The sequence below is a fragment of the Kogia breviceps genome, chromosome 11, assembly GCF_026419965.1.
Source record: "Kogia breviceps isolate mKogBre1 chromosome 11, mKogBre1 haplotype 1, whole genome shotgun sequence".
Lineage (NCBI taxonomy): Eukaryota > Metazoa > Chordata > Mammalia > Artiodactyla > Physeteridae > Kogia > Kogia breviceps.
Window position 1 is genome coordinate 34,277,248 of NC_081320.1, and position 22,354 is coordinate 34,299,601.

Consider the following 22,354-nt stretch of genomic DNA (forward strand, 5'->3'; position numbering starts at 1 on the left):
CAGCAATACTCAGGATGTGGAGGAGGAAGGAAGAGCCGTAGAGTGAGCATCTTCTATGACCCAGGCTGCTTAAGTGCTTCACACTAAACCAATTAATCAAAACTTCCCGCAAACAAGATAACCTACAGACTGGGAGAAAATACTTGCAGATGATGTGACCGACAAAGGCTTGATCTCCAAGATATACAACCAGCTCATACAACTCAACAACAACAACAAAAAACAAGACAACCCTATCCAAAAATGGGCAGAAGACCTAAATAGACATATGTCAGAAGAAGAAATACAGATAGCCAATAGGCACATGAAAAGATGCTCAACATTGCTAATTATTAGAGAAATGCAAATAAAAACTATAACGAGGTTCCACCTCACACCAGTCAGGATGGCCATCATTAAAACGTCTACAAATAACAAATGCTGGAGAGGGTGCAGAGAAAAGGGAACCCTCTTACACTGTTCGTGGGAATGTGAGGTGGTGCAGCCATTGTGGAAGACAGTATGGAGGTTCCTCAGAAAACTAAAATTAGAATTACCATATGATCCAGCAATCCCACTCCCAGGCATATATCCGGAGAAAACTATAATTCAAAAAGATACATGCACCCCTATGTTCAGGGCATCACTATTCACAATAGCCAAGACATGTAACAACCTAAATGTCCACTAACAGATGAATGGATAAAGAAGATGTGGTACCTATATACAATGGAAAACTACACAGCCATATGAAAGAATGAAATAATGCCATTTGCAGCAACATGGATGAAACTAGAGATTATCATACTAAGTGAAGTTAAGTCAGAAAGAGAAAGACAAATACCATACGATATCACTTATGTGTGAAATCTAAAATATGACACAGATGAACCTGTCTATGAAACAGAAACAGAATTACAGACATAAGAGAATAGACTGGTGGTTGCCAAGGGGGAGGAGGCTGGGGGAGGGATGGAGTAGAAGGCTGGGGTGAGCCGATGTACGTTTGTATATATAATGGATAGACAGTAAGGTCCTACTGGATAGCACAGAGAACTATATTCAATACTCTATGGTAAGCCATAATGGAAAAGAATATTTTTAAAAAAGAATGTGTATGTGTATAACTGAATCACTTCGTTGTACAGCAGAAAATAACACAACATTGTAAATCAACTCTACTTCAATTAAAAAAAAAACCAAACAAACCTCCAAACCAGAATTTCACATGGACACCCCACTGTGCAGATCAGGAGGTTAGGTAGTCCAAGGTTACACAAGAATAGAGTGGTAGAACTCCAAATTTCCCCATTAGTGTTCCCTCTTGGCTTTCTCCTCACTTTCTCTGGCTGGAGCACGCTCCTCTGGGGTGGTGGAGTCGCCAGACCGAAGGGGTCTGGGTGACCTCTGAGTGACCTCAGGGAACAAAGTTCTTCTATCCCTAAATAATCTGTCAGCTCAGACTTCTATAAAAGAGGGAAGCATTTTTTTTCTTGTGTAAGCCCCTTAACGAGATAAATGTTAATTTTATTCTCTGCTAAAGTAAATTTTATTCTCTGCTAATAACGTTGGACGTTATTCTGTGCCAACGTCCTAATCAAACAGTTTCTAAACAAAGGAATAAAATAGTTCATTGAAAACACTAGGTTACAGATTTAATCTGTAAACCTAAATGAAATATTATTAGGCTTCATCAGCTTTGTATATAGAGGGAAAGATACCTGTCTATTCTCAATGCTACTTTTTCCTTTCTCTTTGGGGTGTCTCTGTATGTTGAACATCCAAATAATTTGTAATGATAAATAGTACATGTTAATGCGTATTTTGGTATAATACATACTATTGAGGATGGCACCATGAGAAATCATAATTTAGTAGTAACTGTCCATTATGAGAGGTGGTACAGAGGACAGATGATGCCACTTTCAGGCGATCATAGTCACTACTGAGGTGGCAGAGGTTGTGTGCTGCCCTAGGGCCGGGCCGGTACCTCCTGTCATCACAGCCGGACTCAGAACAGTTGAGGTGTTGACAAATTATATGATGCTGCTGCTGCATCCTCACAGCTCGACCCAGGCAACGTCCAGGACACTGGAACAAAAGCACAATGCAGTATAAACAACGTTGTGAGCTCATTCATTCTGGGGTTCCAAAACCATGTGCTGTGGCGGCATTGCTAAGGACTAGCTACAGGGGGTCAGCTGTCCCCAAGGGAAGTTAGGGAGGATGGAAGCCCAGCTCTAAGGACCAGACAGGCCTCCTTCAGAGCCAGAAGTTTCCTTTCCTCCTCTTTTCCCGCAGAAACTTAGACCACGTGTGGGCAGAAGGGGAAAGGACAGGGCCAATCTGTCTGTAATTGACCAGGCTTAGGTTCAGAAATGACTGTGCTTAAAACCATAAGCCATGGGCAGGTTTGGGTTTTCCTGCTCAGAGCAAAAATGAAGGCTCTGTGTTGAGGTGAGTTCAATTACAGAAAAAACATATTTTGACATGCAGTTCTTAAATTTTTCTGTACTCATAACACCTATTAATTTTTCTTGTAATTTGTTTTATGCTTGAAAAGGTCTTTCCTGTCCAGTCCAGTTTAATTACTTTTCCACTGAGCACTTTAATCAAGTCAGAATTTATTCTGATGAGCGTGATGTATGTGAGTTTGGGCTCTCATTTTACTTTTTTTTCTTACATTAGTTGACCAATTTCCCTCATACAGTCTCTTTTTTTTCCTAACATTATTGTGATATAATTCACATACTGTACAAGTCACTGTTTAATGTATACAATTGAATGGTTTTTAGAGTTGTGCAACCATCACCACAATCAATTTTAAGACATTATCACCATCCCCAAAAGAAACCCTGTCCCCTTTAGCATCTACTCCCAATTCCTCCCATGGCCTCTCCCCCTCAGGCCTAGACAACTAACTCTTGAGCTACTTTTTTCTCTAGAGATTTACCTATTGTAGACACTTCGTATGAAGAGAATCATACAATATGTGGTCTTTTGTATCTGCCTTCCCTCCCTGACCATAATGTCTTTAAGGTTCATCACCTTGTAATACATATTAGTACTTTATTCTTTTTAATGGCCAGATGATATTCCATTGTACAAATATACCACATTTATCTATCGGTCAGTTATTTCCAATTTCTGAAGTTTTATTATGGGTTTGATTTGAGTTATTCCCACTTTTTGGTTCTTATAAATAATGCTGCTATGAACATTCACATACAAGTTTTTGTGTGAACCTGTTTTCGTTTCTCTTCGTTACATACCTAGGAGTAGAATTACTGGGTCATATGGTAACCCATACATTGAACCTTTTGAAGAACTGTCAGACTGTTTTCCAAAGTGGCTAGACCATTTTACATTCCCGTTTGCAAAGTATTAAGGTTCCAATTTCTCCATGTCCTCATCAACACTTGCTACTATCTCTCTTTGTGATTAGCATTTCGCTAATGACTAATGATGCTAAATATCTTTTCCTGTTCTTATTGGCCATTTGTAAGTCTTTATTGGAGAAACGTCTATTCAGATCCTTTTCAATATTTTAATTAGTTTATTTGTGTTTTTATTATTGAGTTTGAGTGTTCTTTATACATTTGTGTGTGTGTGTGTGTGGTATGCGAGCCTCTCACTGTTGTGGCCTCTCCCGTTGCGGAGCACAGGCTCCGGACGCGCAGGCTCAGCAGCCATGGCTCACGGACCCAGCCGCTTTGCGGCATGTGGGATCTTCCCGGATCAGGGCATGAACCCGTGTCCCCTGCATCGGCAGGCGGATTCTCAACCACCGCGCCACGAGGGAAGCCCTCTTTATACATTTTAGAAACAAGTTCCCTTTCATATATATGATTTTAAAATACTTTTTCCCACTCTGTGGGCTGTCCACTTTCTTGATCATGTCCTTCGTAGCAAAAAAAGTTTTTAATTTTGATGTGGTCCAATTTATTTTTGTTGTTGTTGTAGCTTGTGTTTTGGTGTCATATCTAAGAAACCATCTCCTAATCCAAAGCATGAAGATTTATGGCTACATTTTCTTCCAGGAGCTTTATTGTTTTAGCTCTTAAGTTTAGGTCTCTGATAAATTTTGACTGAATTTTTTATATATGTTGTAGGCTAGGAATCCAAGTTCATTCTTTTGTATGTGGCTATTCAGTTGTCCTGCACCATTTGTTGAGGAGATTATTCCTTCCCCATTGAATGGTCTTGTCACCTTTGCAGAAAATCAGTTGACACAGATACATGGATTTATCTCCAAACTTTCAACTCTCTTTCATCAATCTATGTGTCTATGCTATGCTAGTACCACACTCTCATGATTATTACAGTTTTGTAGTAAGTTTTGAAATTGAGAAGTCTGAGCCCTCCAACTTTGTTCTTTTTCTAGATTGTTCTGGCTATTCTGAGTCCTTTATATTTCCACATGAATTTTAGGATCAGCTTGTCAATTTCTGCAAAGCAGCTGGGATTTTGAAAGGGATTGTGTTGAATCTGTAGATCAGCTTGGGGAGTGCTGTCATCTGAATAATATTAAGTCTTTTGATCCATAAATATAGGATGTCTTTTCATTTATTTAGATCTTTAATGTCTGGGAAAAAAAACTTTCTGTAGTTTTATACTATTTATTTTTTTTGAACTATTCTTCCTTCTATGATGAGCTGCCTTTGAACTTTAAACTCATTTTACATGGGTTTGTTTCTGTACTCTAATTATATTCCATGACTCACGTCTATTCCTGTACTAATGCTGCACTATTTTACTACAACAGCTTTGCAGCATGCTTTGACATCAGATAAGGAAAGTCTTTCTATACCTCTAGTAATTCGCTTTTCTAAAAATTACTTGTCCTCACTCATTCTCCCATATGAATGTCAAAATTATTGTTAAGTTCCGAAAAAAGAATTCTACTGTAATCTGAATTGGAATTACATGTTTCAGTTCACTTAAAGGAATGGACTGTTCAACTTTTCTCTTATGTGTTTCAACAGTGTGTTACAGTTTTCTTTATAGGTTCTGTGATGGTTAATTTTATGTGTCATTTCTCACCCATACCTGATCAGGTGAAATTTAATGAGGCTTTGGACTTGGATTCGGTGTTGGAATGGGTTAAGACCTCTGGGGATATTGAGATGGGGTGAGTGTATTTTGCACATGAGAAGGACGTAAATTTTGGGGGGACCAAAGGGCATAATGTTATGGACCCGTTTCTATCCCCTCAAAATTTATATATTGAAGCTCTAACCACCAGTGTGACTGTATTTGGAGATAGGGTCTCTAAGGAGGTTAGAGGTTAAATGAGGCCATAAGGGTGGGGCCTTAATCTGACAGGAATAGTATCCTTATAAGAAGAGGAAGAGACACCAGAATTCTGTGTGTGTGTGCATGGAGAAGAGGCCATGTGAGGATGTAGTTAGAAGTCTGACCCCAGAAAGAGAAGTCTGACCCAAACCAACCCCGACAGCACCTTGATTTTGGACTTCTAGCCTCTAGAACTGGGAGAACATAAATTTCTGCCGTTTAAGGCACCCAATCTATGGTTTTCTCTTATGGTGCCCTGCAGACTAAGACAGGGTCTACTACACATTTCTTAAGCAGTTTTTCCCAGGTATTTTTTATTATAATAGCATTCAAGGTGGTATTTGGAATACCGGTTCTGAGACTTCTGTGCACATATTACTAGTGTTCCTCTGCTCCTTTTCTTGAAGTCTGCTCTTGTCCCTATTGCCTCAAATCCATCTATCTTGTGGCTTGTTATTGAGCTGCTGCATTCAAAGGGACCCGACCTTGGTTATTAACCTTTGTACTGGAGACAGAGACACTATGATTTCCAAATGCAATCCTTGAGGTCAGACACATACATTCATCTTAGAGACCAATCAGACTTTTCCCCCAAATTAAAAAACACAGTATTAGAAACAAGGTGATGATTTGTATGTGTGTGTGTTTTATTATATATTAGTCTCTTAAATCAAATAGAAAACAAAAAGTGGAGCTACAAACCAAAGTTATGATAGTACTAGCTTTTCTCATTACCCGTCTATCTACTTTTACCAGAGGTCTTTATTTCTTCATAAGGCTTTGAGTTACTGTCCAGGGTCCTTGACTGCAACCTGAAGAATTCCCTGTGGCAGGCAGGTCTGGTGGTTAAAAACTCTCTCAACTCTTGATTAACTGAGAACGTCTTTATTTCTCCCTCATTTTCGAAGGAAAGTTTTGCTAGATATAGGATTCTTTGTTGACGGTTTCTTTCCTTCAACACTTCAAGTACATTGAGCCATGCCATCTGGCCTCCGAGGCTCCTGATGAGAAATCTGCTCATGACCTTCCCGGCAATTCTTCTCTCAGCTTCATAGACTTTCATAACGTACCTTATCGGGTCATATGCAACAGAACATTTTGTATAGTATTGTGAAGTCAGTTAAGTTGTAACATATTTTGAGACCAGAATTTAAGGAAAAGGAATTGAATATTTCAAGTGTAGACATTACGAGGTCTTTAAAATTATTACACATTTTCAAACTAGAAATAAAAAGGCCACTGAAGTATCCTACAGATTTTAATTTATAACAAAGTGAATACCAATATCTAATAACACAAGTAAAGAAAAATTTCTTTGGGATCCTTTTTCCTAAGTGTAAAGGGGCCTTGAACTCAAAAAGTGAGAAAACCACTGTGGCTTATCCCCAGCTTTGATGGGTCCATTTCTTGCTCTGACCTCACAGTGCACCACTGTTATGAACTTCACAGAAGCCCTATAGGAGCCCAGCTGGGACCAGGTTTTTGGTCCTTAGAGCCCAGGAAGCTGCTTTTGGTGACCTGACGGCCTTGGACCCACAGTTACCTTGTTTTTTCCTTGTTTCTGCCATTTTGTTGATTTTTTTTCCTCTTTACTCCTTTTTATTTTTCTCTCTTCTTTGCCTTTTTCTCATTTTTCTTTATTTTTCTCTCTGTATTATTTCTTAAGAGTTTTAAATTTTTTCTTCTCAATTTTTTGGTGTTTCTTTTCCATTTCTTCTGCTTTGCTTTCTTCCTTTCTTCTTTTTCTCATTTTTATCTTAATTTTAGTTAGTATTGCTAGATTAGTACAGTTCGCATAGTCAGTATTGTTGGTATAGTTAGCATAGTTGGTATAGTTAATACTTTATTAGCATAGTTAGTGTAGTTAGTAGTAGTTAGCGCTGTTGGCACAGTTAGCATAGTTAGCGTTGTTAGTTAGGATAGTTAGCATTGCTAGTTAGTGCTGTCAGTCAGTGTAGTTAGGTCACAAGTATGCAGGGCCTCACAGCCAACTGTGCTGACAAGGAGGCTCATATTGATGATTATGAGATCCTTCACACCATTGGCGAAGGCAGCTTTGCTAAAGTGAAGCTGGCCCGGCACATTCTGACCGGGAGACAGGTGGCTGTAAAGGTCATTAAAAAGAGGCGTCGGAGCTTCTCAACTTTCCAGCAGCGACTTTTCCGGGAAGTGCACAGTATGAAGGCTCTGAATCACCCCAATATTGTAAAACTGCTGGGGGTGATTGACACGGAGGAGACAATGTTCTTAATAATGGAGTACCTCAGTGGTGGGGACATGTACACCTACTTGAACATACATGGCCGTATGACAGAGGCACAGGCCCGAGGCCCGTTCCAGCAGCTGGTCTCTGCTCTGCAACACTGCCACCAGAGGGGCATCGTGCACCGGGACCTGAAGCCACCGAACCTCCTCTTTGATGCCAACATGAATATAAAACTCACAGACTTTGGCTTCAGCAACAAGTGTGATGACAGCAGGAAACTGGACACGTTCTGCGGCACAGTCGCGTATGCTGCCCCGGAACTCTTGCTGGGGCAGAGGTACAGTGGCCCTGCGGCGGACGTGTGGAGCCTGGGAGTAGTGTTCTACAACATGGTAACTGGGTCCAGTCCCTTTGTGGGAAAAGACGTGCAGGAGCTGCGGAAGCAAATCTTAAAAGGGCAATATCCCATTCCAAATTACCTGTCTGTGGAGATAAGGAGTTTATTACAAAAAATGATCTCCCTCAAGCCCAGTGACAGAGGCACCTTACCTGACCTCATGAAGCACCCATGGGTGAATATGGGCCAGAAGAAGCCACTCCAGCCACCCTGTGAAGAGGACCTGGAGGTGACAGTGAGGAGGATTCTGGACTCGATGTGGGACGAGATCCAGGACGGAGGAGAAGGCAGTGTGAGCTCCAAGAAACCAATGGTGGGGTCCTCCATCATAGCTGCAGGGCCCTTCTCCTCCGGGGACCTCAGTGGCAATGAACTCGAGCCTTTTCCAAGCCCTGAGTTGTCCACCCTGGAAACCAGGCGGCTCCACCAGGGAGAAAATATGCAAGAGCAGGAAGACCAGCAGGCAGGGCAGAAGACCAGTGAGCCTGCCTGTCCCCCACCCAGCCTGGACCCAAGGACTGCCACCCCCAGCCCAGCCCACCAGTGTGGCCCTGGAGCGTACCCCTGCACCAGCAGCAGGACTGGAGCCCCAGCGGGAACCAGCTGCCCCCTGCATGTGTCCAACACTGGAAGGTCCTCCCACGCTGCACAGCCTGAGAGTATGTCCTCATCCATTCCCTTTGGCCACAGCCAGAAAAAGCAAGGGGTGGCTGGGACAGTCTGGAACTTTTTAAAAAGGCATCTTGGTGGTTGTTGCCAGCTGCCCAGCAAGAGGCGTCGTAATAAAGTGAGCCCATCTGAACCCCATGGGTGACCGAGGCAGGAAGGTCAGGCCGCCGCGCTCCCTGGGACCCGGTCCAGTGGAAGGTGACTGTGTTCTCTGCACGGCTTTCAGAAGCATCGTATCCAAGACCCTGGCCAGCTCAGAGGATGGTCCAGAGCAGCCAGGGCGACTGAGAGGCCATGGTGGCTGCAGGTCTGCCCCTCAACCCTCACCTGGGTGAAACTTCAGAGACTGGAGTGTCATTCCTGTGGCACGTCTCCCCTCCCCCAGTCTTCTGTCTTCCATGTTGGTGGGGGAGGGGGCGGATAGTTCTTGTTCCAAGAACTCCTTGGTTCTTCCAATTCTAGTTAATAAACTTGATGCTCCAGAAGGATGTATCACACTCTGCTTTGCGTCTTCCCTGCACAGAATTGGGGCTGTGCATTTTCCAGTTAGACAAGTGTGTAACCATGTAGTGCTTGGAGTTAATCAGAACAAAAAGGGAAAAATGACCTAAGAGAATTAGCACAATGACTCCCAACAGCAACAACTGCTGCCCTGCAGGGCAGAAATGCAGAAAGTGTGAAATACCTTCCTGCACTAACATTACCGAACATTTTCAGAAGGGCCGAGGGGAACTTTTGGTCCCTGCAGCCTGTGTTAATGACAACAGAGAGGCCCCTAAGAGGATAAGAAGGTCCCGTGAACCAGCCTGTGCGCGGTGTGGTAAGGTCCCTGTGCAGCTGAGTTTCATGACTGTCACGCAGCAGTTGGGCTCTCCTCTTCCCCCGTGCGGAGGGGCCCTGATGCATGGGTGTATTTTATTTTTTTGATGTGCACCATTTTAAAAGTCTTGTTACAATATTCCTTCTGTTTTATGTTTTGGTATTTTTGGCCGCGAGGCATGTGGGATCTTGGTCCCCGACAAGGGATCCAACCCGCACCCCCTGCACTGGAAGGCGAAGTCTTCACCACTGGACTGCCAGGGAAGTCTCTTTTTAAATTTCATTGTTTTGATGCATGGGTTTGACCACGGGGACTGGATGATTATACTAGATGATCATACTTTCAAAACACTGGATTGGTCAGCGTTCCCTGGTTCCCTGGTTCAATAAGCCCTTGAACACACGGGTGACTGGGCAGGGTCTTCTTCCCAGAGGCCTCTCTCTGGGGGCACATGCTCTCGGAGGCATCACCTGCACAGTCCCATTGGCTCTCGTGTGCTTACAGGTCACTTGCCGACGGCGGAATCCTTCACTGCAAGACACAGAGCACTCTGACCACGTGCCCGTGAACCACCTAAACAAAAAAGTACAGGAGCTTAGTAAAGACAGGTAGGACAGATCCTACAGGAAGTGCCTTCCAAAGGAAAAATCGATCCTAACATGATGACTGTTTCAGGGCCCTCACACGTCTCTCTGGGAATGGGCAGCAGCACAGATAACTCCCAGCCATATGCTCAGAGTTGCTTTTACTCAGAGAAGCAACAGAATCACCACATGGAGACAGCCAAAAGAGGGGCGGGATAGAGCCGTCTTCAAGTATGTGAGGAGCCATGACTTGTGTGGCTTCATAGAGGAGAGCTAGGGCAAAATTAGGTGGAAACTTCAAAAAGGTGGGTTTCAACTCACTGAAACCAAAGGGAAGAAAATATTGCTAAAATCACCTATGTGCTCTTTGTGCTCTGAGACATTTGCATATTTTCTAATGTAATTGTCATCTTGTTCCCATTCTTACAATGAAGACACCGATGTCCACAGGGTTAAATAGCTATGGTCACATGACTAACATGCCAGCAAAGCTGGGACTGCTTCTAGATTTATCTCACCCTAAAGTTCATAATGATTAAAGGAGACTGAACTAGGAACTGGACACCTTGGAGATATTGAGTGCTCTGTCACTCAAGATGTTCGAGCTGCCACCAGGATGCTGCAGAGTAGGGGTTCCTAACCTGAGCCCCATGGTTCTCCAAGGGAACCATGGACTTGGATGGGAAAAGGATTACATCTTCATTGTCACTAAGCTCTAACGGCAATTGAGTATTGCCTTCAGTTGTAAAAATGCAGGCCACAACATATAGTAGGAGTAGCAGCAATACCTGTGATTTTGTTACCAATAGAAATCATAGCTGTTTTCACATGACATGAAAATTGTGGTAGGCATCCAAAACAGCAATTACATTCATCACCATTTCAAAATCAATGGTACTAGTAGATCCTATTATTTAGTGTGTTAATAGAGAAGCAAATTTACTACTACATCACATTTAAAACTCCTTCAGTAACTGTATTTCAATATAATTAATTGGCTTCCTTTGTAATCAAGTATATTTTATTTTATAGATTTAAAACCCTTGTTTGAGAAGGGAGCCATAGGCTTCTCTAGACTACGGAGGGCTCCGTGGCACTGAAATGTGAAGGACCCCTGATGGAGAGGGATCTAGGGTTAGATGATCTCTACTGTTTCTTCTAGGTATGAAAGTGTATGACTCTGTTTTTTCTAGGAGTGGCTAAAGGCTTGAGAGTACTTAATAAATAAGGATAAACTTCCCAATGTGAATTCTCACTTTGTGAGAATCAAGAATTGACATAAACCAGTTTTCTTGGATCAAATCCCTCCTAGTTATTCTAGCATCCGTTTGCTGCTTCCTGAGGGACAGATGACTCTTGCACAAGCTCTTCCTTTGAAGGATAGGAAGAGCTCATGCCAGAGTCAAGGTGCCTGCAGCACTGGAAGACAGGTCAAGGTGCCTACGGTACCCACGGCTCTTCTAAGAACGTGTTCCGAGGCATCTCCTTTGTTTCACCGTGTGACCATGCCTCCCACTTCTCCTCCAAGGCACAGATCATGGATCCGGGGTGGGCATTTGCACAGAGCAGTGAGCTGGACAACATTATGTACACCTCCGATTCCTCCTCAGTAAAATGAGGTTGATAATAGTGTCTGCCTCACAGGTTTGTGCTCAGTAAGTGCTACTACTGTTTGGTTTTTGTCTTGGTTTGTTTTTTTCTTTGTTTTTACTGTGAATTTTGCCACTGTGAGCTAAAATATTGCCTGCCATATCAGTAAACAAAGGATGTTGCAGCCATCAAGCCATCACATGGCTGCCCCGACGGTGCACCACCCGGAGGAGACTCAGGATGAGACAGCACAGGACACTGGCCCCAGGCAGTGGAGGTGCACATCAAAGGAATGATTTCAGTGAGCCCAGACTCTTGCTTCTTCCCCTACAGACAAAGGCGCTAAATTCCTTAACTTGAGATAGCTGGTTTTCTTTAATTAACAGTAATCTTTTCATGTTCCAACTACCTGGTCTTTTGTTGCAAAATCTCCTATATATCGTGGCTCCCCAATCCGCTCCTTGCCACTTCAGAACAGTTTCTCAACATTATCTGGGATGCTATGTCCCAAGCTTGAAGTGCTCAGAATGTCTGTCGAATAAAACATACCTCTCCACTTTTAGGTTGTGTGTTATTTTCAGTTGACAGCATCATTGGTCAATTATCTGCTAGGGACTATGCTATTCAATCATTCATTCATTCATTTAACAAATATTTTTAGAGTGTGCAATGGGGCAATCAGTGTGCTGAGTGCTGGGGATAACTTGTTAATAAGCACACCAACTGTGGATTTGCTCTCCTGGAACTGATGGTCCAGTACGTGGGCAAGACAGGCAGATTGTGGTAAGAGCTGTGCAGAAGAATGACACGGAAATAGAAAAACATATAGCACAGGGGTCTGGTTTAGTTTGGGGCCTAGGTGGTTTCCCTGAAAATAGATGAATAGGAATAACTAAGTGCAAAGAGAGGAAGCAGTATGTGCAAAGGCCACGAGTCAGGAGACAGAACGGTATATCAAACCGACGAAAAAGACTATTGTGGATGGAGATCCAATAACCAGGCTGGGGGCTTCCCTGGTGGCGCAGTGGTTGAGAATCCGCCTGCCGATGCAGGGGACACGGGTTCGTGCCCCGGTCTGGGAAGATCCCACATGCCGCGGAGCGGCTGGGCCCGTGAGCCATGGCCGCTGAGCCTGCGCGTCCGGAGCTTGTGCTCCTCAAAGGGAGAGGCCACAACAGTGAGAGGCCCGCGTACCGCAAAAAAAAAAAAAAAAAAAAAAAAAAAAAACCAGGCTGGGAGACACAGCAATGAGGCAGAAAGGCAGCCTGAGAACCAAGCACGGAGGGACTTTTATTCTTTCACTCATGTATTCGGTGAGGCAGCAAATAGGTACTGGGCATTTACTTACCATGTGCAAGGCATTATTTTAGACATTGGGGGACAAAATGAACAAGATAGACACAGTCCCTATGCCAGGAATTTTGACCTTTGTCTTAAGAAGAAAGGGAAGGCATGGAAGGGTTTTTTTTAACATCTGTATTGGAGTATAACTACTTTACAATGGTGTGTTAGTTTCCGCTTTATAACAAGTGAATCAGCCATATGTCCACATATATCCCCATATCTCCTCCCTCTTGCGTCTCCCTCCCACCCTCCTATCCCACGGCTTTAGGTGGTCACAAAGCAGCGAGCTGATCTCCCTGTGCTATGCGGCTGCTTCTTACAATTGGTAGTGTATATATGTCCATGCCACTCTCTCACTTCGTCCCAGGTTACCCTTCCCCCTCCCCGTGTCAAGTCCATTCTCTAAGTCTGCGTCTTTATTCCCGTCCTGCCCCTAGGTTCTTCAGATTTTTTTTCTCAGATTCCATAAATATGTGTTAGCATAAGGTATTTGTTTTTCTTTGTGACTTACTTCACTCTGTATGACAGACGTCAGGTCCATCCACCTCACTACAAATAACTCGATTTCGTTTCTTTTTATAGCTGAGTAATATGCCATTGTATATATGTGCCACATCTTAGGTTGCTTCCATGTCCTGGCTATTGTAAAGAGAGCTGCAATGAACACTGTGGTACAGGACTCTTTCTGAATTACGGTTTTCTCAGGGTATACGCCCAGTAGTTGGATTGCTGGATCGCATGGTAGTTCTATTTTTACTTTTTTAAGGAAACCCCATACTGTTCTCCATAGTGGCTGTATGTATTCACATTCCCACCAACAGTGCAAGAGGGCTCTCTTTTCAACAGAGGAGCATCGTGATGAGTTTGTGTTTTCTTTAAGTTTTTTGTTGTTGTTGATCTGAACCATTTTTAAAGTTTTTATTGAATTGCTTACAATATTGCTTCAGTTTTATGTTTTGGTTTTTTGGCCTCGAGGCATGTGGGACCTTAGCTCCCCAACCAGGGATCGAACCCCACAGGCCCTGCAATGGAAGGCAAAGTCTTAACCACTGGACTGCCAGGGAAGTCCCATGAGTTTGTGTTTTCAAAGATGGTTCTGCTTATAGACTGGACAAAGCACTCTAGAGAGGAGATAAAACTCAGGAGGCTCCTAGAGTGGTCCTAGTGAGGAATGATGATGGCTTGGACTCTATTGGTAACAGTGGGAAATTGACAAGAAAGGATGGAAGTGAGAGGAAGGGGGGAGTTTAGGATGCTGTCAATGTGATCTGGAACACTGGGGACGGATCAGATTTGGTGGAGATCATGAGTTTGACTTTGGACATTTTTAAAACCATTGATTTGTGTTGTCTGTGACACAGAAAGGTTAGTAATGCTTTTACCCCTGGGGGTAGAGTCTAAGGAACTGTGCTTTTAACTTGTGCCTCTCATGATCTGGCCTACTGCCTTATCTGCGGGGTAAACCCATGAAATGAGCTTCACTGTGCTCTTAAGGTACACTGTGAGTACAAGAAACAGATTTGGGTAGCAATTAAGAACACAAGCTGTGAAATCAGACTATCTCAACTTGAATTCTGGCCCTTGTAACTCTGAGGCCTAGGGGAGTTGTTCCAACTGTAAGATAGAAAATGAATGACATCAACCTCAGAGGTGACTGTGAAGTGATCCACATAAAGCACTTAGCAGAGTGTCTTGTACGGTACATGCTAAACAAATCTTCCTGGTTGAGTTATTAAATCCAAATGACTGTGCATTTTAAAACAAGCCAAAACCTGATACCGATGAGATAAGAAGAGTGACCACACACACCTCGAGGGACAGTCCCGGATGTTACAGGGCTGGACCCAGCCATTGGCTTCTGGAGGTGCTCACAGAAGGCCTCACTCACTTCCTGCCCATTGGCCATTACGCACTGGGGTCTCTGAACTCGGGCTCCCAAGTGGCCGCAAGTGGCAGAACAATGTGTCCAGCTACTAAGCTCCCAGAAAGTCTCTACGGAAAGGAATGAATGTCACGACAGCCCCCTGGATGAGAAATGATGAGGGGCTGGAGACAACCTGGCCAAAGACCACTGCCAGCTGTTTTCTGGTTAGCTGCCTGTCTGGTGCTCTGAGTAGCACACTGAGAATAAGCCACCATACAGTGCAAGGGAGTCCTTTAAATCTCCTTTTCCTTCAACTAGCTTATTGTAATAACTGGTGGGAATGGCAGCCAGAATGGGGCCCTTGGACCACAGCCTGGGAGAGGGGCTACTGCGGACCAGCTGGATCTGCCAGAAAAATCTCAGAGAGAAGCCGGAGGTATCCTGTGCAGTGCGCTGACTCCTCAGGACTCTCCAAGCAGAGCCAACAGGACAAGAGTGGAGGGTCTCTCAGGGGATGCCCTAATGGGTTCTATTTCTCCAAAGTGGATCAGGCCGAGAAATGAAAGATGTTTAGCAGGGAGCAGGAATTAAGCAGAAATGTTAAAGTTGCATTTCAATTCCATTCTTACTTTTCCATGAATTCTGAATCTAAACTTCAGATTAGTCTTGAAAATGAATACATCATTTGTCCTGGAGACATCTAGAAAGGTGAAAATGAGAGTTTCCTTTAGAAACGTTGAAGCTGACCCCCTCCAATAATTATAGCGTTTTTTTCTTTAATCCCCATTCTAAGCAGCCTTTCCCTTCACTTTTGACACATGGTAAAAAGATAAGGTAGGACATGATGATGACACATTTGTATATGAGCATAGAAAGTGCCAGATTTTTTTGTAATAATCCCAAGTAATTGACAGTTACCAACTGTGTCCACAGGCTCCCTCACAGATGGACTGATTTAAGTAATTGTTTTCCCAGTTTTCCTTTTGATTTAGGAATTTTTGTCCAAAGTTGCAAACGGTATCATTTGCAAAGAAGGGAATATATTTGTAGTTGCCCCCCAGGATTACAGTTTATTTAAAACAAATTTTAAAAATAGCTATGTTTGGGCTTCCCTGGTGGCGCAGTGGTTGAGAATCCGCCTGCCGATGCAGGGGACACGGGTTCGTGCCCCGGTCCGGGAAGATTCCACGTGCCGCGGAGTGGCTGGGCCCGTGAGCCATGGCCACTGAGCCTGCGCGTCCGGAGCCTGCTCTCCGCAACAGGAGAGGCCACAACAGTGAGAGGCCCGTATACCGGAAAAAAAAAAGCGCTAAGTTTATTATTTTCCATTTAATCCTTATGGCCATCTTGTAAATTAGATTAGTTTTACTTGCAGAGGTGGACACTTAAAAAAGCTAAGTGACTTTCCCAAGGTACTTCAGCTGGATTGGGGCCCAGTGTGTCTGTCTCCAAATCTAACTCTTTCTACTCTGTCACATTTCACAAAGACACCTTGACGATTCAAAGCAGGACATACGTGCATTTCTTTAAAAAAATGTTTTTTTACTGAGGTATAATTCACGTACAATAAAATGCTCAGCTATCAGGCATGCGGTTTTATGAGTTTTCACAATTGTATGCACTTATGTAACCGTGATCCCAAGCAAGGTATATAACATTTCATCCCCCACAAAGTTTCCTCTTGCCTCTTTTTTAACCAATTTCCCTCTCCTCCCAGGCAACTACTTCTTCATTTCCATTAATACACATCAGTACTATCTGTTCTTGGTCTTCATACGATACGTAATCTTGTGTGTTTGGCTTCTTTTGGTTAACCTAATATTTCTGAGATTCACCCATATTGTGTATATCAGTCATTCATTCTTTTTTAAAAATAAATTTTATTTATTTATTTATTTATTTTTGGCTGCGTTGGGTTTTGTTGCGGTGCACGGGCTTCTCTCTGCAGTGGCTTCTCTTGTTGTGGAGCAAGGGCTCTGGGCGCATGGCTCTCAGTAGTTGTGGCATGTGGGTTCTGTAGTTGTGGCTCACAAGCTCTGGAGGACAGGCTCGGTAGTTATGGCGCATGGGCTTAGTTGCTCCGCGGCATGTGGGATCTTCCCAGACCAGGGCTCAAACCTGTGTCCCCTGCATTGGCAGGCGGATTCTCAACCACTGTGCCACCAGGGAAGCCCTCATTTTTTTTTTTTATTGCTGAATAATATTCCATTGTATGAATACACCCACAAAGTTACACCTTATTCTCATAAACATTTCTGATTTTCTTAACTCTACCTCACTCCCTTGGCCTCCTAAAGAGTTTTGCAAGCTGGAAATACCTAGATTAGTTTCTTGTGACCAAGTACTGATATGTGTGGAAAAAAATATTTGTGAAAGAAGGCAAATGAAAGAATTGATTCCACAGTTCTTAGCAAATCTTCCCTCTATTAATATTTATCAAGTTAGTAATTGTTTTGCAACTAGAAGACCAGTGTCTGCATTACCACCAATAATGATGCAGATTTGGGATATGAGCTCCGTGGGCTTCCTCAGGACTGAATTGTTTTTTAAAACATTCAATATGGAAGTAAAACATTGAACCCCAGAAGGCTGAGGGGGAAGGGAACAGCTGGCTGGACGCCTAGGAATAATTTTACTCAGTTTACTTAGTTTACATAGTTAATCATTATGTAGTACACTTGAAACCAATATAATATGTCAATAATACATGAACAAAACCAAAATGGGCAATGGACATGAAAAGACATTTCACCCATGAGGATATACAGATGACAAGTCAGCTCATGAAAAGATGTTCAACATCACAAGCTGTTAGGAAAATGCAAATTAAAACCATAATAACATACCAGTACACACCTATCAGAATGGCTAAAAAAAGAAAAAAGAAAAAAAATTAGTGACAATACTAAATGAGGGTGAAGATATGGAGAAACTGGATCACCATATTTTGCTAGTGGGAATATAAAATGGTACACCAGTTTGACAGTTTCTTTAAAAAGTAAACATACAACTACCCTAGGACTCAGCTGATGCACTTCTAGGCTTTCATCCCAGAGAAAAGAAAACTTATGTTCACATGAAAACCTACACAGGAATGCTTATAGAAGCTTTACTCATAGTAGCCCCAAACTAGAAAAAAACCCAGATGTCCTTCAGTGGGTAAAGAGTCAAACAAACTGTGGTTCAACCATACATGGAATAGTACTAAGCAATAAAAAGGAACCAACCAGTGATGCACGCAACAACTTAGATAAGTCTCTAGAGAATTATGCTGAAAATCCAATCCAGAAAAGGTTTTATATTATTCAATTACATTTGTGTAACATTCTTGAAATGACAAATTATAGAAATAGAGAAGAGTCAGTCGTTAAGGAGGGGTTGGAAGTGGGAGGGAAGTGGGTGTGGCTATATTAGCGGAACAGGAAGTCTCTTCAAGGTGATGGATTACATCAATGTTAATATCCTGGCTGTGATATTACACTACAGTTCTGCAAGATGTTACCTTTGGAGGGACACTAGGTAAAGGAACAAGAGAACTCTCTGTATTCTTTCTTACGACTGAATGTGAATGTACAATATCTCAAAATAAAAAGTTTAATTTAAAAATTGGATATAAAATCCACAAAGAGATTTAATTACATTGAAACACTTACCCAAAGCCCCACCCATCTATTGCACTTGTAAATACCACATTTCCCTGGTCTGGAGAGAATTAAATGTGAGAATCATCCATGTCCTCCAAGCCAGTGCTCCAGTCATACACTTGCTCTCCTTGCTCAGAATTTGGATTCACTTGGGATTCAGTCTCTCTCTGCTCTTTCTTCTAGCACTTTAGAAGTAAAAAAGAGTTCCTGTGAGTGCATTAATCTAGGAGAGATGGTAAAATGGCAGAATGTCATTCAGATGCTTTGCACGCCCACGACAGGAGACAGTGTCTAACCCTTGCTAAGCCTAGAATCGTAAGTCACAGTTCGAGCTCATATTAAGCACACATGGATGGCGATGACGTTTATAACAATCATTAACTTATATGCTATCAACCCATTCTTTCCGCACCCAGCAAAGCTAAGTTGGAATACTTTTGAAAGGTCATTTTTGTGCTCATGAGTTGAAAGCAGACACTAATCTGTCGTACCTTCAACTTGGTTTCCAGTACCAGGGCCAGGTGTCACTAGAACTCATGGTTCCTACCCCCACAATCTTCCTTTTTAACCTTAGTCAACTCCCTCACCAGTTCTCACAGCAGATGTTTGAACTGTTCGCCCCTCTCTTCAGGCCCTCTTCCTGACCTCTAACCCTCAACTATTTTCACTCTCAAGTACGTAATCTTATTTCCTACCTCCGAGAGAAAATGGAACCTATTATTCAGAAATCCTGCAAGCTCCCCATAATTCAACCTGTAGTTCCATCTATATCTACAAATACCGCTGGCCCTTCTCCTTGTGCTGCAGGGCGGGAGTATTTCATCTGTACTCATCCCTGACTATCTCTTCAGGGAACTAGATCCACTGATCCATTCTTTTTCACTGCTCTACCTTTATCATTTCCTTTCTTTAGCAAATAAATATTCTCAAGTCAGTCTCATCAACGGTACTCCACCGTCTTGAAGAAGACATTTCAAACCTCCATGCATGGCATACAAGGTGCACCATCATCTAAACTCTATACTCCTTTCTACTCCCGCCTCTTACCACTACGTAACAGGATCTCATTCTTCAACTATAGCAAATAATTTGCAGTTCTTTGAATGAAACATTGTACTATGCTTTTTTTCCTTTATAACTTTGTGTATCTCATTCCTTCTCTCTTGAAGGACTTTACCATAATTCTCTACCTGGCAAACACTACCTCCCTTCCATCTCAAGGCCTCTTTTGTGAGACTTTTCCTAACTCTCCCTTTCCTCCTGACCCAGTCTGGGTGAAGCATCCCTCATTTATGCTCTCAAATCACATCCAGGGTTTATCTCATTGATCTCCAAATATCTCTTTTAAGTGTTTGTCTCCCCTACCACACTGTGAGATCTTTGAAAAGAGGGACTCTGACCTGTCTTTATAGTCATAGCCCTTAGCACAGAGTGACCATCCAAGAACTCATTCATTCAACATATAGGTATGTTAATGTTTGCTGAATAAACAAATGAATGCTTTGGTAAAATTTCATCTAAAGACAGGTAATAAAAAAAGCCAAAGAATCTCCTAATATTGCTTCACTGTGAAACCAAACTACAGGATTTTAAACAAGAGAACATTGAAACCTATTGTCCAAGCTTTATATTCAAGGATGCTGCCAGGAGATGGAGGGGACTCCTAAGATGACACTTGTTCTACTGCCTCTCTTCTGGTATGATGACTGTGACACATGTGAATCGAAGTAAGTGAATTTTCTGTAGCAATGCCTCATACTCAACTCAGCAACTTCCTTACAACTCTTCTTTGAGCCACAATTTTTCAAATACCGAAGTAAAGGATAAAATACCTGTTCTAAAATATTCTTAAGGTGAGAATAGGCCTCTGTGGGGTGAATTTCAGTTCCACTCTCAATAGATCAATCATATTAATCACTAAAACTGGACCGATGTTTTCAAGCCAGGCTTGTCGCAGAACTGCCTGTGTCTGATTAAAAAAGAAAGAAAAATGTAAAGCTCGTGATTTGAAATAAGTAAAGCACATGAGAAAATCCTGATTAATAAGCAGCTCATTTCCATACTCCTTTATCACAACTCAGACCATGCCAGTCAGACACAGGTGTTCAACAGACATTAACAAAGTATATAACACAGAAGCATAGAACTACAGACAAGAAATCGTCCTTGCCTTTATGGAACTGACAACTTATTTATGAAGGATAAATAAAATTATGTAAAAGACAGTGAAGAGGGCTTCCTGTGTGGCGCAGTGGTTAGGAACCTGCCTGCCAACGCAGGGACATGGGTTCGAGCCCTGGTCCGGAAGGATCCCACATGCTGCGGAGCAACTAAGCCCGTGCACCACAGCTAATGAGCCTGCGCTCTGGAGCCCGCGAGCCACTACTGCGGAAGCCCGCATGCCTAGAGCCCGTGCTCCGCAACAGGAGAGGCCACGGCAGTGAGAAGCCTGCGCACCACAATGCTGCAACTGGAGAAAAGCCCACACGCAGCTGCCAAGACCCAGCACAGCCAAAAATAAATAAATTTATTTTTTAAAAAAACACAGTGAAGAGTTTCGTGGAGACAGTGAAGAGTTTTGTGGAATTTTACACACACACACACACACACACACACACACACATAGTTTACTGAATTTTATTCAGTAAATAATCAGAAAACAAACACTCATGTTGCAAACACACAGGTTGAGAAACAGAACATTCCCCCAGAAGTCCCCTATGTATGCCTTCCTGATCATAAACAACCTCTCAGCATTAACCACTATTCTGCTATTCTAAAGTCAGGTCTGTTCATTTTACTCGTCTTCTCAGGGCACCTAAGACACTACAAAGACTAAGGCTGTGCTTCTCCAGTTGGGGGACCTGTGCCCTTACAGGCAATCAGACGGGAAGTTACAGAATAATTACAACATATCTTCTTGGAATTATCAAATTTTCTCCATTTCTACAAGAAAACCTCATTTCATTGTGCTTTTGTTTTACTGTGCTTCACAGATGTCGCATTTTTTACAAACTGAAGGTTTGTGTCAACCCTGCATCAAGCAAGTTTATTAGGACCATTTTTCCAACAGCATTTGCTCACTTCATGTCATTATGTCCCGTTTTGGGAATTCTCACAATATTTTACAATTTTCATTATTCATCTATTTGTTGTGGTAATCTGTGATCACTGAACTTTGATGTTACCATTGCAACTCAAAGAAGGCTCAACAATCGTTAGCATTTTTTAGCAATACAGTATTTTTTAAATTAAGGTACATACATTTGTTTTTTAGACATAATGCTATTGCATACTTAAGAGACTTCAATATACTGTAAACATAACTCTTATATGCATTGGGAAACTAAAAAAAGTTCATGTGACTCGCTTTACTGTGATATTCATTTTACTGCAGTGGCTCAGAACCAAAACTGCAATATCTCAGAGGTATGCCTGAAATTTAAACCTTTTCTTATTCTTTTTAAAAAACATTAAAACAAATCGGGGCATTTAAGAAGTAGGACACAAAGGTGACAACATTTTTAAAGATAACACATAAGGTTTCAAAGAAAAATTATTTTAAAAACTGAATTTAGAAAGCCACTCTTGAGTTTCACGTCGACCCGAGTTACATGCTCACTCTGGCCTTAGGGGTGAACTTTTTGAACTTTGGTGGGAAAGATAAGAAAGTCTAGGTTAAGGATCTGGAAGAGTAAGAGAGGGGAGGAGGAAGGCAGAGAGACAGCGTGTGTAGGTGGGAGTGGGGGTAGACTGACAGACCAACAGAAGACACTCAGTATCTTGCTATCAATTACCTCTCACAGTTCAGAAACTTTTCCACCAGAGTGAAACCTCCAGATCCTCCTAAACACCTCTCCCATTTTTGCTGAGTTCTTCTCCAAGAGGACATGACAGACACATCAAGGTACCTTAAAGTCATTCTCTCTACTACCCCTTCAAATCTTGGGGGATTTAACTCC

The 22,354-nt window shown here is 42.4% G+C and overlaps 1 long non-coding RNA gene and 1 pseudogene across 5 annotated transcripts in view; both read left to right on the forward strand.

Moving 5' to 3' along the window:
* The window catches only part of LOC131765947 (uncharacterized), a 111,944-nt gene that overhangs the window by 24,214 nt on the left and 65,376 nt on the right, over window positions 1-22,354 (forward strand). Inside the window, exon 7 of one of the 5 annotated variants that reach the window (XR_010835449.1) lies at window positions 9,871-12,158. The exons of 3 other annotated variants lie outside the window; for them this stretch is intronic. This is a non-coding gene — a long non-coding RNA (uncharacterized lncRNA). Of the gene's footprint in view, window positions 1-3; window positions 1,945-9,870; window positions 12,159-22,354 lie in introns of those variants that run through there. One more of the 5 variants, XR_010835447.1, reaches the window with a different exon arrangement.
* On the forward strand, window positions 4,721-9,031 carry LOC131765945 (serine/threonine-protein kinase MARK2 pseudogene; annotated as a pseudogene).